Source organism: Triticum urartu, chromosome 2A, assembly GCF_056163025.1.
Source record: "Triticum urartu cultivar PI428250 chromosome 2A, HENAU_Tu73, whole genome shotgun sequence".
Lineage (NCBI taxonomy): Eukaryota > Viridiplantae > Streptophyta > Magnoliopsida > Poales > Poaceae > Triticum > Triticum urartu.
This window is the reverse complement of record NC_141874.1, coordinates 133,365,744-133,382,430: the sequence shown is the minus strand read 5'-3', so window position 1 is coordinate 133,382,430 and position 16,687 is coordinate 133,365,744. Positions and strand designations below refer to the sequence as shown.

The window sequence follows — 16,687 nt, the reverse complement described above, 5'->3', positions numbered from 1 at the left end:
ATATACTAGTTTACGTTTATTTACTTTCCCGCTGCTACTTTTATAATCACTACAAAATACCAAAAACATTACTTTTGTTGTCTTTACTTTTGTTGCCGCTACCACCACTATCATTTATTTAAGGACAGTAAAACTGAGCCTAAACCGAGCTCTCTCAGTGATCTGCGTTTCTGACCGTCTGTTTTCATGATCTGGACATTTCCGGCCATCGGATCTCATGTGTATATCCATCTATCCCGCATCTGTCAAAAACTGGCCCAACTGTCCTGTGGGTTGCTACTCTAGAGACCAAAACGAAGGCCTCTGGTAAATTGGGCCATCGGCCGGCCCATTATACGGACGAGCGACCGTGTCCATCGTGTCCAGAAGACCGGTTGCTGCGAGAGAAAAAAGGGGATCAAACAGAGGAGGGGATCGATGCAGCCACTGCGGGTGATGCGGGGATCGCTAGATCCAGTCAACGCGGGCGATCGATCTACAAAGGACAAAAGAGGCGATCCAAGCGACGCAGCTGATTCAAGCCGACCCTTCGTCTGCAAGAAACTGCTCCACGGAGATTTCAAGGGCGCAATTATTCTTCAGTTTTTGTGCACAATTCATGGCGGGGGTGATGTGCATCTCCTTTCCTCTACCTCCGGGTACAGGTCTGTGTATATATATATGTGTTACCTCCCCTACCAAGCCAATACTCCCGCAGCAGAGCATGAACCATGATGCTCGTCTAGATCCCTATATCTCTGTTCAGTTCATGTAAGATTCTTCCAGCAAGCAATTATATATCGTAATATGCTCTCATTCCAAAAATTCAACATACAGATTCCTTGTTTTTTTTGCGGGTGAGATTCCTTGTTGTCCTTTTACATAATCAGCTGCATCTTTTCCCTACCACTGGTGGCTTCAAGTGTCAGCTGCAAGTATTTTTTTTCTTCATAAATATTTAGATGGAGATTGCTTTCTTTCTTTGGGCTATCCCTTCAATTGTCACAGAGAACAAATCGTTATTTTTATCCAGGACTACCAAGTTAAAGGTAGTCAGATATCATTTTGTTTCATTGAGCGAATTGGTTATGTGAATCTAAATTGATGTGTTTGTTTGACTAATGCAGGTGCATACATTCCTCAAGAATATTGGCCGGTCAACCAAGCCTTATTGAGAAATTAGTTAGCCTCTCCATGGCTCAGGCGGAATATTCGATTCGTAAATGTATGTGGTGTGCTTTCATTCTTCAACTATGTGGTCAGGAAACTATACCCTCAAAGTTGGCAAATTCAGGCACCCTCATATTCTCCGTTTTTTATTCTAGCTGAGCTTTTGCGTCACAGCAACAGAACACTTACATGCTGAAGATGTTAGTATTTTGCAAAAAAAATTGTGCATTGAAGATTAGTTATGATATTTTCGGTTCCACACTATTGTTTGGTAATTTTTTAACGCCTTTAATTTGATTAGTTATGATATTTTCGGTTCCACACTATTGTTTGGTAATTTTTTAATGCCTTTAATTTGATAAAAGGGACATCGTGTATTCTCACAAAAAAACTATGAGTTCATTGGTGTATGAGAGCATGCCGGTTCATTTTTAACAAAATCGGGAGCAGAATGCTCCTTAACTTGAAAAACATAGATGTACAAGATTTTTTTTCAAAATGTGTTGATGGGACAGAAACCCATCATTGTATGTTTCCATCTCCGGCCTATGGGCGTCCTTCCCAGTAAAAGAGGTTTTGCATCCCTTGGTTATAATTCTAGTTTTAGTACTTAACATTCTCTCCACTTACATTATTGGTTATTTACTGGATCATGTGAGATCTACTCATAATTAGACACCAAATCATCATGTAGCATAATTCCTTGAATCACACTGTATTGTTGCTATGTTAACAATGCCTCGTGGAAGCTTGCCAATATCAAATACTTAACTTATGAATTTCCTTCCTTTTTCGGTTCATAACTATGTGAATTGTGTGAAACTGCAACCACATTCTTCCATGTCTGCTCTTCTGAATTATGAACACTGCAATGACTCTTCTAAGGTGTTCACATTGCTTGGTATTTTCATTTGTTATTATGATGATAGTTGTGCTAAAATAGGCAGCTTAGCTATTGCTTAGATCATTGTTAATTACTATTTCCTTTATAAGAAAATTTCACCAAGTAATCTATATAATATGCATTCACAGGTTATATATTGAATTTCTGAATGGACCTTTCCTTCTTGTGATACTAGCAAGACAGTGTAGCCATTTGATTAAAGGAAACATGATTTAACTTGTGAAGCTGAGCACCCAAACAGGATTTAATTTGTGAAGCTGAGCACCCAAACATGATTTAACTTGTGAAGTTGAGCACCTAGCACCATAAAAAATTGGGACAAATATAAAACCAACATGTAGTGAACTATTGTCAGAATGCATGGGTATTATCAGTACGACCCACTGTAAGTGAGCTTAAAGGGCCAGCTTTTCATTGATCAATGATTGAGATCTGTCTTCACATGTGAACATTCAGAATTTGAGTTATTTATTTCACTAATACAAATTTGTTATGTGTTTACCATGGACATGTGTGTAAATTAAAAGAAAACGTCCTTATTTATGTTGAGTAATTTCGTACAAGGAACATCTTTTATACTTGTATAAGTCTTATGAGTATGATGACACACCAACAATCTGATCTTTCAGTGTAATTTTTAGATTACTCAGAAAGAAACACCTAACATATAACTGATAGAACATAAGCATTACTTATTTCCCTACCATAGTGGTACCATGTAAGACACTATCTACAACTGTTGAGATGTGATTGCATCCTAATGTTATTGTCACTTCAGTTCTCTGCTTTGAAATCCGAAGTTTGAGAACCTCATAACCCTAGGAGGTAATCTTTATCAAAACAAACAAACAAACTACAAAGGTAAATTGACAAAATGTTGCATTGTACTCATAGATATATTTTGTTTCCTCTTTATGGTCCCCAAAGAAATGATGTCGTATTTTGAAACACCATTGCATAAGGGAGTGGGTGGTCGTCTACTCTAGCATGGAAGAACACCGAGTATGAATGGCACTGTGTGGTAGAACAAGTTTTTGGAATATCAGTGTAATGTTACTGGATGAAGCAGTGTAAAGCACTCTGACAACTATTGAAGCATTTCTTTTATTCTTTTTGGTGATATTGATTTATGTTTTGGTTTGTTTCATTATTGTCTTGTTTTCCATTCTCACAATGTTAATTATATGTAAATCAGGATGTTTAATTTCCATTGTACGTTGCTAGCATTTTAAATTTCTCAATTATTATTTGTTATTTGCTCAAGATGGGCCTAAAGTTAACTGGCCAAGCTTCTCATGCGTCCATGTTTTTACCGAGATTCCTGTGAGCATTATTCTGTTGTATGATGGAAATGAGGATATAGCGAACAATCATCTTATATTCATGTTCTGTGCCTATATTTATGTGCAATTTCCTATCATTCAGTTGACAAAATGACGGGCGCGGCAACGCGCACCATCAATGATCTAGTATTACTTTGCTACTAAACACTTTGCTGCAGATACTAAGTTTCCAGGTTGAATTGACAACTCAGCTGCTAATACTTGATAATATTCTTTGGCTATCCTTGTGTCGAATCAATAAATTTGGGTTGAATACTCTACCCTCGAAAGCTGTTGTGATCCCCTATACTTGTGGGTTATCATAGGGCTATTCCGGACGATGATTCCCGGGGCCCGAAGCTGTATAAATCCTTGTCTTGTATTGCGTCTCTCGATTCTGCTCAACCCCTCTCAAGCTACTACAAATATGCGTTGGCCTCACGACTAAGTCCTCACACTAGGACATCTGCCGTGACAATTCCACGATAGAGCCGCCGCTAAGCCCTAAAACCTCTCGGGAGGGCTGATCTGGAGTCCGTTCGGGGCTCCAGAGAGGGGAGTCCGTCGTCATCATCATCATCATCAACCATCCTCCATAACAAATTTCATGATGCTCACCGCCATGCGTGAGTAATTCCATTGTAGTCTTGCTGGACGGTGATAGGTTGGATGCGATCTATCATGTAATCGAGTTAGTTTTGTTAGGGTTTGATCCCTAGTATCCACTATGTTCTGAGATTGATGTTGCTATGACTTTGCTATGCTTAATGCTTGTCACTAGGGCCCGAGTGCCATGATTTCAGATCTGAACCTATTATGTTTTCATCAATATATGAGAGTTCTTGATCCTATCTTGCAAGTCTATAGTCACCTATTATGTGTTATGATTCGTTAATCCCGAAGTGACAATAATCGGGATACTTACCGGTGATGACCATAGTTTGAGGAGTTCATGTATTCACTATGTGCTAATGCTTTGTTCTGGTACTCTATTAGAAGGAGGCCTTTATATCCCTTAGTTTCCATTAGGACCCCGCTGCCACAGGAGGGTAGGACAAAAGATGTCATGCAAGTTCCTTTCCATAAGCACGTATGACTATATTCGGAATACATGCCTACATTACATTGATGAATTGGAGCTAGTTCTGTGTCACCCTATGTTATGATTGTCACATGATGAACCGCATCCGGCATAATTCTCCATCACTGATCCATTGCCGACGAGCTTTCCATATATTGTTCTTCGCTTATTTTCTTTTCCGTTGCTATTGCTATCATCGCTACAAAATACCAAAAACATTACTTTTGCTACTGTTACCTTTTGCTGTCGTTACCACTACTATCATATTACTTTGCTACTAAATACTTTGCTGCAGATATTAAGTTTCCAGGTGTGGTTGAATTGACAACTCAGCTGCTAATACTTGATAATATTCTTTGGCTCCCCTTGTGTCGAATCGATAAATCTGGGTTGAATACTCTACCCTCGAAAACTGTTGCGATCCCCTATACTTGTGGGTTATCAAGACTATTTTCTGGCACCGTTGCTGGGGAGCATAGATCTATTCTTTGAGTCACTTGGGATTTATATCTGCTTATCATTATGAAGAACTTGAGAGATCCAAAAACAAAGATTTATCCCTCAACTACAAGGGGAGGTAAGGAACTGCCATCTAGCTCTGCACTTGATTCACCTTCTGTTTTGAGTAAGCTTGTGACACCTAAACCTGCTTCTGTTATTCGTTCTGATATGTCGCATGTTATTGATGATGCCACTTCTGCTATGCATGATACTTATGATGAAACTACTTCTATGCTTGATACTACTGTGCCACTTGGTGAATTTCTTGATGAACAACTTGCTAGGGTTAGAGAGAATGAAAATATTGAATCTGATAATATTGATGAAAGTGATGATGAAGACTCACCTGTTATTCCCGAGGGTTATGTTTTTGAAAAATAAGCTGCTCTAGCTATTTTTGCTTGCAAAGATAGATACGAACTTAAGAGGTTATTAGCTAAATGGAATAAGCAATCTCTAAATGCTAGGATGAAATCTGACCCTGCTTTCGCTACTTCACCTATCTGTCTTACTGATAAGGATTATGAATTCTCTGTTGATCCTGATATAATTACTTTGGTTGAATCTGATCCTTTTCATGGCTATGAATCTGAAACTGTTGTGGCACATCTTACTAAATTAAATGATATAGCTGCCCTGTTCACTAATGATGAGAGAACTCGTTACTTTTATATCCTTAAAATATTTCCGTTCTCATTAAAGGGTGATGCTAAGATATGGTTTAATTCTCTTGATCCTAGTTGTGTGCGTAGTCCCTAGGATATGATTTACTACTTCTCTGCTAAATATTTCCCTGCTCATAAGAAACAAGCTGCTTTAAGGGATATATATAATTTTGTGCAAATTGAAGAAGAGAGTCTCCCACAAGCTTGGGGGAGGCTTCTCCAATTACTTAATGTTTTGCTTGATCATCCTCTTAAGAAAAATGAAATACTTGATATCTTTTATAATGGACTAACTGATGCTTCCAGAGATTACCATAATAGTTGTGTTGGTTCTGTTTTCAGGGAAAGAACACCGGATGAAGCTGAAATTCTATTGAATAATATGTTGATAAATGAAAATAATTGGACACTTCCGGAACCAACTCCTGAGCCTATTCCTAAACCAACTCCGAAGAAGAGGGGTGTTCTATTTCTCAGTCCTGAAGATATGCAAGAGGCAAAGAAATCTATGAAAGAAAAAGGTATTAAAGCTAAAGATGTTAAGAATTTACCTCCTATTGAAGAAATACACGGTCTTAATTTACCGCCTGTTGAAGAAACATATGACCTTAATCCATCTCCTATTGAAGAAATACATGGTCTTGATAACCCGACACAAGTAGTAAAGGTAACTTCTCTCTATAGATATGATAAAGCTGAAATCCCATGTACTAAATTTGCTAGCCCATGCTTAGATGAGTTTGATAAATTTATGGCTAAGCAAGAAGATTTTAATGCTTATTTTGGTAGACAATTGAAATACAATTCAAATATGCTTGAGCACTTGGGTGATTATATGGCTAATGTCAAAGGTGAACTTAAACTTATTAGTAAACATGCTTTTATGGTTGCCACTCAAGTAGAACAAGTACCTAAAGCTCAAAATGATTTGCTCAATGAATTGAATAGTAAGAATATTGATAATGATGTTAGAGTTATGACTAGAGGTGGTAAAATGACTCAGGAACCTTTGTATCCTGAAGGCCACCCTAAGAGAATTGAGCAAGATTCTCAGAGAAATAATGTAGATGCACCTAGTCCTTCTAATAGGAAGAAAAAGAAAAACGATAGGACTTTGCATGCTTCTAGTAAACCTATTACTGAAACACCTGAGAATCCAAATGATATTTCTATCTCTGATGCTGAAACACAATCTGGTAATGAACCTAAAACTAGTGATAATGTTAACGATAATGTTCATGATGATGCTTAACCTAATAATGATAATGATATAGAAATTGAACCTGTTGTTGATCTTGATAACCCACAATCAAAGAATCAACGTTATGATAAGAAAGACTTTGTTGCTAGGAAACACGGTAAAGAGAGAGAACCATGGGTTCAGAAACCCATGCCTTTTCCTCCCAAACCATCCAAGAAAAAGGATGATGAAGATTTTGAGCGCTTTGCTGAAATGATTAGACCTATCTTTTTGCGTATGCGATTAACTGATATGCTTAAAATGAATCCTTATGCTAAGTATATGAAAGATATTGTTACTAATAAAAGAAAGATACCGGAAGCTGAAATTTCCACCATGCTTGCTAATTATACTTTTTAAGGTGGAATACCTAAGAAACTAGGAGATCCCGGTGTACCCACTATACCACGCTCCATTAAAAGAAACTATGTTAAAACTGCTTTATGTGATCTTGGAGCCGGTGTTAGTGTTATGCCTCTCTCTTTATATCATAGACTTGATTTGAATAAGTTGACACCTACTGAAATATCTTTGCAAATGGCTGATAAATCAACTGCTATACCTGTCGGTATTTGTGAGGATATGCCTGCTGTAGTTGCAAACGTTACTATTTTAACGGACTTTGTTATTCTTGATATTCCCGAGGACGATAGTATGTCTATTATTCTTGGAAGACCCTTTTTGAATACTGCAGGGGCTGTTATTGATTGCACTAAAGGCAATGTCACTTTTCATGTTAATGGTAATGAGCATATGGTACACTTTCCGAGGAAACAACCTCAAGTTCATACTATCAACTCTATCAGAAAAATTCCATCGATTATATTTGAAGGTTTTGAATTTCCTCTTCCTACTGTCAAGAAGAAATATGATATTCTTATTATTGGGGATGTGCATATCCCCGTTGAGGTAACATAGTGTTATTCGAAATTTATCCGGTTCCATGTTATTCAGAATGAGTTCATTAACAAGACTTGATCAACCTTGTTAGTGGATTCCTTTTGATGAGCATGAGATGGATGAAACTAGATGGCACAACCTTCTGTACCCCACTTTTACTTTCTGTTATTTATATTAAATAAAATAAAAATAGTATTTTTCTGTCTGTTATCTGATTTATTCATGCAATATAAAAATACCCCAAAAATAAAAGTTCTCCAAATGCCCTGAAATTTAAATATGTTTTTTTTGAAATATTTGAGAATATTTGGCACTAAGAACACAACAGGAGGAGCTGGCACCTGGCCACGGGGGTCAGGGGCGCGCCCTACCCCCTGGGCGCGCCCCCTGCCTTGTGGGCCCACAGTGGCCCTCCTCCACTTATCCTTTCACCCACACACTCCTTTTTCCTCCCACAAACACGAATATCCAGCTCAAACCCAAGTCCAAGCTCGTTTTGCTGCCATTTTCGATCTCCTTGCTCAAAGCACCTCTCACAAAACTGCTTGGGGAGATTGTTCCTTGGTATGTGAATCCTCCATTGGTCCAATTAGTTTTTGTTCTAGTGCTTTATTCATTGCAAATTTGTGCTGCCTAGGTGACCATGTTCTTGAGCTTGCATGTCAAATTTATATGGTTCCAAGTAGTTTTGATGCATGATATAGGCTCTAGGCACTTGTATGAGTTGTTGCTACCAATATTATTGAGTTTGGCTCACTTTTATTTTAAAGTTACTAAAAAAATTCAGAATTTTTTAGAGGGAGAAATATGCTTAGGAAAATGTACCAAGGTGGTTCTTCAAGGAAGCAAGGACCCAGGCTTGCAATGCGTGATGCTGATGAAGAGCCACCAAGAGATGCTCCAGTGCGTCCTTGTGAACGGCCTTCTGAAAACTTTATGGATCGAGCGGGAATTAAGGAAGAATTTAAAGCATATTTGCGTAACGCGGATCTTGTGAGCTTCGAGGAAGAGAAATGCCGTCAATACCACTATCTCACTAGTTCCTTTGTGAGGAGGTTTGAATTTTCATCTTCACGTAATTCTCCAACTGTCCTGTTTGATCTTTATGAAAAATCTTATACTATGGACTTAGAGGATTTTACCACTGCTTGCAAACTTCCACAATGGGGTAGTGTCAGGGAACCTCACAAATCTGAATTTAGAGATTTTCTTGCCAGTATAACTGTGGGGGAATCTAGAGATATAACACAAGCTACCATAGGGAGCATTCACTTTCCTGCTATACATTATTTTGTTCTCTTCATAGGTAGATGCATTAATGGTAAAGATGAAGCATGTCATATGTGTGTTCCTGACCTCAGTATTCTTAGGAGTGCTGTGTTAGGAGACAAATCTTATAATTTGGGAGCCATTGTTGCACGTAGGTTGCATCTTAATAGATTTAATGGAGATTTCTTTGATGAAATTTATGTAACCCGCTTAGCTGATTTTCTCGGTGTGACCATACACGAGGATGATATTGAATTGCCTCCCGCTTACCTAGATTTTAATGCTATGGTTCACCACCAGTTTGTTGAGAGGAGTGAATCACCTCTCCAGTATCGACTAATCTTTGACAGATGGCATGATGTTCGTATTACTCTCCCTGCTCCTGCCTTCTTTGATTATCAGGCAAAAGGAAGATATGTTATTACCAGAGAGGGGGCAGATGAGTACGAGAGGAGGGAGGAGGCCACTCGTCGCCACACTGCAGCTCGGGAGGCGATAGCCACTGCATCTCAGTACGACCCCAACTATTATTATGGATATCCGCAAGGCCAACCGTGGCCATAGACCAACTTAGGCCAAAGGCCTAAGCTTGGGGGAGTACATATTTCCCACCGACATTACATTCATGTTCACACACTCATTGCTAGATGTCAGTGCTCATACTTTTTCATTGTATCATCCATGCTAGTTTATTTTTCTTTTTATGCTTTCTTCTTGTGTGTTTAATAAACCTTGAGAAAAACCAAAAAATTTAGTTGTAGCTTTTAATTAGTTTACTTTCCATGCTTGTAGTAGTAATTAAAAATAAAACCCAAAAAGATTTCCTGTTCTTCTTTTGCTTGTTGGGAGCTTTCCCGTGTAAATAGTTTTATTTCTTTTCTTTTCTTTGGGGGTCGATAGGGGAAGACCATGATTAAATTGTTGAAGGGCTCTTATATGCATTATTGTTGATCTGACAAAAGAGCCCATATTGCCTTGTCTTCTGTTTATTGAATGCTTGCAGATTCTAGCTTAGTCCAATGCACGCGCACTATTATTATTATTATTCACATCATTCGGTCGTGCAAGTGAAAGGCAATTATGACGATATATGATGGACTGACTGAGATGAGAAAAGCTGGTATGAACTCGACCTCTTTTGTTTTTGTAAATATGATTAGTTCATCGTTCCTGATTCAGCCTATTATGAATAAACATGTTTGCAATGACAACTAGAGATCATAGTTTCTTGTGCCATGCTTGATTAGTTGGGAGCTTATAATGGTTTACCTTGCATGCCAACATGCTATTAAAATGGTTGTGATGTGGTATGATAGGGTGGTATCCTCCTTTGAATGATTTAAGTGACTTGACTTGGCGCATGTTCACACATGTAGTTGAAACAAAATCAACATAGCCTTCACAATATTTATGTTCATGGTGGATTATATCCTACTCATGCTTGCATTCGGTGTTGATTAATTTTAATGCATGTTCATGACTGTTGTCACTCTATAGCTGGTCGCTTCCCGGTCTTTTGCTAGCCTTGACCTGTACTAAGCGGGAATACTGCTTGTGCATCCAACTCCATAAACCCCAAAGTTATTCCATATGAGTCCACCATACACTACAAAAAAAGACACATCCGTGACATTTTGGGCCGAACGAATTTTTTTTCTGTCATACATATGACACTTCTATGACGATAATTGTGACAAAACCCGGTATCATCATAAATGTGGTGGGCTCCTACTTCTATGACAAAAAATCATGACAGAAAATGGGCTTTTCGTCCTGGGCGGGCCGGAGACGCAGCTGCATGACATTCTTTGGGCCGTCCATGACAGAAAAAACCGTGGTAGAAGCAAGGGGGAGGAAAATTTCGGGGAGTTCCCGGTTACTGTGGGAGGTCGGGGGCCGAGTGATGCGCGTTTCTCTCGTACACGTACGCGCGTGTGTGCGAGGCGTTGGCTCGAACTAAACCCGAGCGAGGCGTTGGGCTCTAACTGAACCCGAGCGATTGCATTGTAGGCTACGCGTTATTGAACCCGAGCGATCGATCGATGGCTGTTAACTGAACCCGATCGAGCGATTCCTTCGCTACTGCTGCTAACTGAAGCCGATCGATGGGATGAATAGTGAGCGTTGCGGGGGGGGGGGGTTGGATGAATAGTGAGCGGTGGCGTTGCCTCTGGATGAACAGGACCCTGTGGTGTGGTGGAGGGCTGGATGAACAGTAGACGGTGGAGGGGTGCCCGTGGAGGGGTGGATGAACAGGACCCCGTGGTGTGGAGGGCTGGATGAACAGTAGACGGTGGAGGGGTGGTTGAACAGGACCCCGTGGTGTGGAGGGGTGGTTGAACAGGACCCCGTGGTGTGGAGGGCTGGATGAACAGTAGACAGTGGAGGGATGCCCATGGAGGGGTGGTTGAACAGGACCCCGTGGTGTGGAGGGCTGAATGAACAGTAGACGGTGGAGGGGTGGTTGAACAGTAGCCGGTGGAGTGGCGCGTGGTGGAGTCTGGATGAATAGGAGCCCATGGAGGCTGGAGGAGGTCGACGGTGGAGATGAACAGTATCCCGTGGAGTCCCATTTTGTGGTACGCCACACCCCTCCCGATGAACAGGACCCCCATTTCGACTGTAGCGCTCCAACACAAGTCCATTTCATCCGTTTTGCGGTACGCCACACCCCTCCCGATCAACAGGACCCCCGTTTCGATCATAGGAGGTCCGTTTCCTACGTTTTGCGGTATGCAAGACCCCTCCCGATGAACAGGATCCCGTTTCAAACGTGGCCGGTCGAACACAAGGCCGTTTCCTCCGTTCTGCGGTACGCCAGGCCTTGTTTCCATCGCCTGTTCCGTCCAAGCCCTCTCGGTGAACACGACGCATTCCGTTGCCTCCCCATGAACATGACGCATTCCATTGCCTCCCCATGAACACGACGACGACGTTGTTTCTCTGTTCCGACCCAGCCATGTACACGAGCCCTGGCCGTACGTATGCGCGAGTAGGCGTTCGAGATCCCGCCCGTATGTACACATACGTGGCCGTATTTTCTTTCTTGCACCCTGGCCGCTGTACGTACGTGTAAATGCTACGTGCGCGCCTCTACTACGACACGTGCGCGCCTCTACATCGACCAGTATGTACGTACACATTCGCGACCAGAATGACAATGCTACGTACGCTTCGACCAGGTGGGTCCCAACTGTCAGGCACTTCCTCGCCTGCGAAGATGTAGCTGGTGGGTCCCAGCAGTCAGGGGGCGAATCGTTTTTTTGCCCGGACGCACTTCCTTGCGTGCGAAGATGTAGCTGGTGGGTCCCAGCAGTCAGGGGGAAACGTTTTTCTCGCGAAATACGGAGGCCCGTCCGGTGGGTCCCACTGTCAGGTGGAGGAATAATTATTTTGCACGTAATAAGGAGGCACCTCCTTGCTGTGGCCGTGGACCCAGCTGTCAGCCTCTCCACGTATAGTCTACATCCGATGGAAGCCATTCCTTGACCACATTGACCACGCCGCACCGAGAGCACAGGATGGTGGAGGACGACGAGGCCTAGGAAGGGGACGACGCGGAGCCGGGGATGACGCAGCAGTGGATGCCCACGCGTTGAGGAGTACGAGGGTTCACTGGTTCGCTGCGGTGTGAGGCTGCCGTCGCCGCAGAATAACATGGGGTGTGGGTGAGTAGAGGGATGGCCTGGCCAGCGGTGGGAGTAGTAGGGGGCGGTGAGGCCTCCGCCGCATCGCAGCCGGCCACGGGAGGCAGGAGCACGAGGCACGACCAGCGCTAGGTTGGGCGGCTGGAGCAAGAAGACCAGAGGTTGAAGAAGCACTACAGCCGTTGGATGGACATCGTACGGTCACAGGAGCTAGAATCGTGCATATTGACTAAGTTGACAAAGCCCTCCGTCCGCGTCAACTTAGTAGGCCCACAAGTCAGCCTGCCACTATACTGGGTCCCAGCTAACAGGGGGAGTATTCATTTTTTTGTGCGTAATAAGGAGGCACTTCCTTGCATGTGAAGATATAGCTGGTGGGTCCGAGCTGTCAGCGGCGGTAATGTTTTTTTCACGAAATACAGAGGCCCTTTCGGTGGGTCCCTGATGTCAGGTGGAGGAATCATTATTTTGCGCGTAATAAGGAGGCATTTCCTTGCGTGCGACCGTGGACCCAGCTCAGCCTCTCCACGTAAAGTCCACTTCAGATGCATGTCGGTCGTTGACCACGTTGACCAGGCCACGCCGAGAGCACCAGGGCGGTGGACGACGGCGAGGCCTGGGAAGGGAACGACACGGAGGCAGGAAAGACTCGGCAGTTGTTTCCCACACGGAGGGGAGTACGACTATACGAGGGTTTACTGGTTTGTCTGCCGTCGCCGGAGAATAATAGCAGGTGTGGGTGAGTAGAGGGATGGCTAGGCCAGCGATGGGAGTACGATGGGGCAGTGAGGCCTGCGTGGCAGTAGAGCCGGCCGCGGGGAAGAGGGAGCAGGCAGTCCCACCGGCACCTGTTTGAGCGGCTGGAGCAGGAAGAGCAGAGATTGAAGAAGCACGACGGCCGTTGGATGGCCATCCAACAGTCATTGCTTGTGCATCAAACTTTTTTTAGGAAAGCCTCAAATCTGTGGAAAACAGCATACAGCCCATTTGCTAATTCTTAAGGTTTTTTTTGGAGCCCATATTATTTTTGTTAGCATTACAGCCCATATTGTGGCCACGGTTAAAAAATTATACGAAATTTTGCATATTTCGGTGCGGTCCAAACTGTTTTTAATCCCGAAATTTCGACTCACATTCAAACTGATTTTAAAAATAAATGTATATCAATATAAAATCCAACAAATTCTCCACGCATAAAAATTAATGTAATTTAAAATCTCGAAAAAAAAAGATATTTGAAACTAATTGCCGGTTTGATGTGTTTTAAAAATGTACAACCCATTTCTCCTTACTGATGGGCAATTTTCTCGGCCAGCCGAATGAAAGCTCTCCTCATCTTGAAAGATTTGCAGCCCAACAGGCCTGACAAAGCGACTTACTTGGGAAATCACAAAAAAACTGTTGTGACGCCCCGAGACCGATGCGCCAGGTGTCTTCCAGTTATTCGATGTTGTTGCCATGTCATTCGCTTGCGTGTTGTATTTTATCATGTCATCATGTGCATTCCATCATCATGTTTTCAAAACCTGCATCTGTCCCGGTCTCCTCGTTCCGTCCGTTGTCCGTTCTGAGCCCAGACACACTTGGACGCACCCACGACACGTCCGAAATATTATTTTATAAGTGGCCAGAAAATGTTCTCAGAATGGGTTGAAAGTTGGCATGCGGTGTTGTTATGTTGTAGGTAGGCCGCCTACCAAGTTTCATCGCATTCGGAGTTCGTTTGGCGCCCCAACGGATAACTATAGCGACAATATAGTCGGTCTAACGTCGGACGTTTTCGGTCTCCGGAAACCCTACCGGGCTGCATTTCCGTCTCTCCCTTCTCAGCCTGAGATCTCTCCTGTGCAGACTAGGCCCAGCCTACCCCCTTTTTACACAGTGCATCGACCCCTCGTGCGTGTCCGAAACTGTCCCGGACCCGATCCGGGCAGTCGTCACCATTGGATCCGGATCATCTCCAAACATCTACAAAATATCACCGTTTTATTATTTGGACTCCCTAGCTATATTATGCGCGATCGTCTGATTACAATCGGAGGGTCCAACCATAATCATTTTTCCATATATATAGTCCAACCCCTGCCAAATCAAGCCAACCCTAATTTCTAGGGGGTTTGTCCCATCGCCGCCGCCACTCCACCAAATCCCTCTCGGGATCCATCCCCTCCTCAATTTCACACCAGCCAACCAAAACCAATCCCTCCCGATCAACCCATTCCACCAGCAACCAGAGGAGCCCGAGCCATCCTGCAGCTGCCTCCTCCAATCATGGCGCCGCCAGCCATGGAAGTCCACCACCGAGCCGCCCCAGAGCCTCCTTCCCTGTTGACCATGCCCATCACCGCAAAGTCGCGGTCCCGTTCCCGCCGTCCGCTGCCCTGTTCGAGTGCCCGCATGGACCTGCGCCGCCAAGCTCCTCCCATGGCCGCCTCCACCCGAGAGTCACCAGCAGGACCCCGTCAAGCCGTGCCCGTGCTCCTATTGCCCCCGTCCAGGAGCTCCACGAGGAGAGGAGCTCCTCTTCGTCGCCCCAAGAACCAGCCGCGCCCAAGCGCTCCTCTCCACGCCGGCGTTGTACTGCTCGGGGACTGGCTCCCCTCGTCAGATCCGACCTTATCCCGTCCTCACCGGATCACGCCATCGCCGCCGCCTTGCTTCATTCTCTCCGTCCTCCCGCCGTGGAGCAGCACCGAGCTCGAGAGGAGCCCTGTTCACGCTAGATCCCCCCATCCCTGGCGAGCTCTGCCGCCCTGCGCCACCTGAAGCCGCCGTTTTGCCGTTCTCCTTCGGCAATGGAGCTCCCGCAAGCCATCCCCGACACTGGTCCTCTTCTGCAGCATCCCGGTGCCGCGCCCATCCTCCTTCCTCGACGCCGAGGTGTTGAGCTCCGAGGTGTTGTCGTCACAATTTTATCGTTGAGATTCTGGAATACCTGAGTTTCGCCGATATCGAAAATCTCTTTTATGCAGTTGTTGGTGAGATAACCTCGACGCCACCCAGTACTGGGGCGGGTGTTCAGGAGTATTGCCATAACTCATATAACGGATGCTTTTCGAAGGTTGAGGTAAATGATATCCGAAGGTTTCTTGGTTATGTGTTGAAGGATGGATACAGCTGGATGTAGGATTTGCTAGTTTTGGGTGAGATATTATGCTTCCCCTGTATCCCCAACACCTGATTGCATAACCAGAAAGTTTCAGGAGTTTATAAGTGGGAATTCAAGTAGCTCTTAGGATATATTTCCGACAGATGTATGATATGAAATTGGGGTTCGACGTCTAGTGGTCCGCCTATCCACGGTTGGTTTTACAGTGGTCTTGTTGTGTCTTAAAGAGTCCTTGGCTATGCCGACTCGGGGACGCTTCGTATGTCATGTGCACTGCCTTATACATGATGGTGCTGTACGATCGAGCCTGTGTGGGCCCCACCATGAAAACTTCGGACGAAATCTCTATCATATGTTTGTTCTGGCTTATTTTGCAAGCCTATCCTTTGTTTTGTTTTTGAGTTGTGGTATTCGAGTTGCTTCGAAGTCAAATGTTGATTCCATACCTTTCCTAAGTGGTGTTCTCATACTCCTATGCGAGTACTTATCCTTCTTGATAATCAAGATTGCTATGTCAATTCTTTTTCAACCGGCGTGTCTCTCTTCAAGTGGATCCGATCATTTCAACATTCACAAGATCCAATCTCAGTTTGTCATCAACGTTGTTCGTTTCATCCGTCTTCAAGTTGACTTTGTTTTCCCTTCCTCCCACCCTTTTTCTTCAAGGACTCATATATCTTAATAAAGTATCCATTTTATTCATGTGAAGACTCTTCATTCTTGTCTTTGAATGTTCTTATCTGGTGATTCTCATGAAGATTCTAACGGAGCCTCAAGTTCATCTTTCTTCATTCTTTTCATCTCCGGTGGTTTCAAGTCAAGCTTTGTTGATTATATCCTTTTTCCTTGTGTCAAATACCTTCTCATGCCGGTGCACCTCTTAATCATCCACTTCTCACT

The 16,687-nt window shown here is 43.5% G+C and overlaps 1 long non-coding RNA gene across 2 annotated transcripts; it reads left to right on the top strand.

Annotated features, from left to right (window-relative positions):
- Window positions 1-300: 300 nt before the first annotated feature.
- Window positions 301-3,175, top strand: LOC125536326 (uncharacterized). 2 transcript variants are annotated; one of them, XR_015615886.1, is made up of 2 exons: window positions 301-644; window positions 1,107-3,175. It is a non-coding gene; the product is annotated as an uncharacterized LOC125536326 (long non-coding RNA). The 2 variants fall into 2 exon arrangements; XR_007294987.2 differs by having other exon boundaries at window positions 301-1,028.
- Window positions 3,176-16,687: the final 13,512 nt, after the last annotated feature.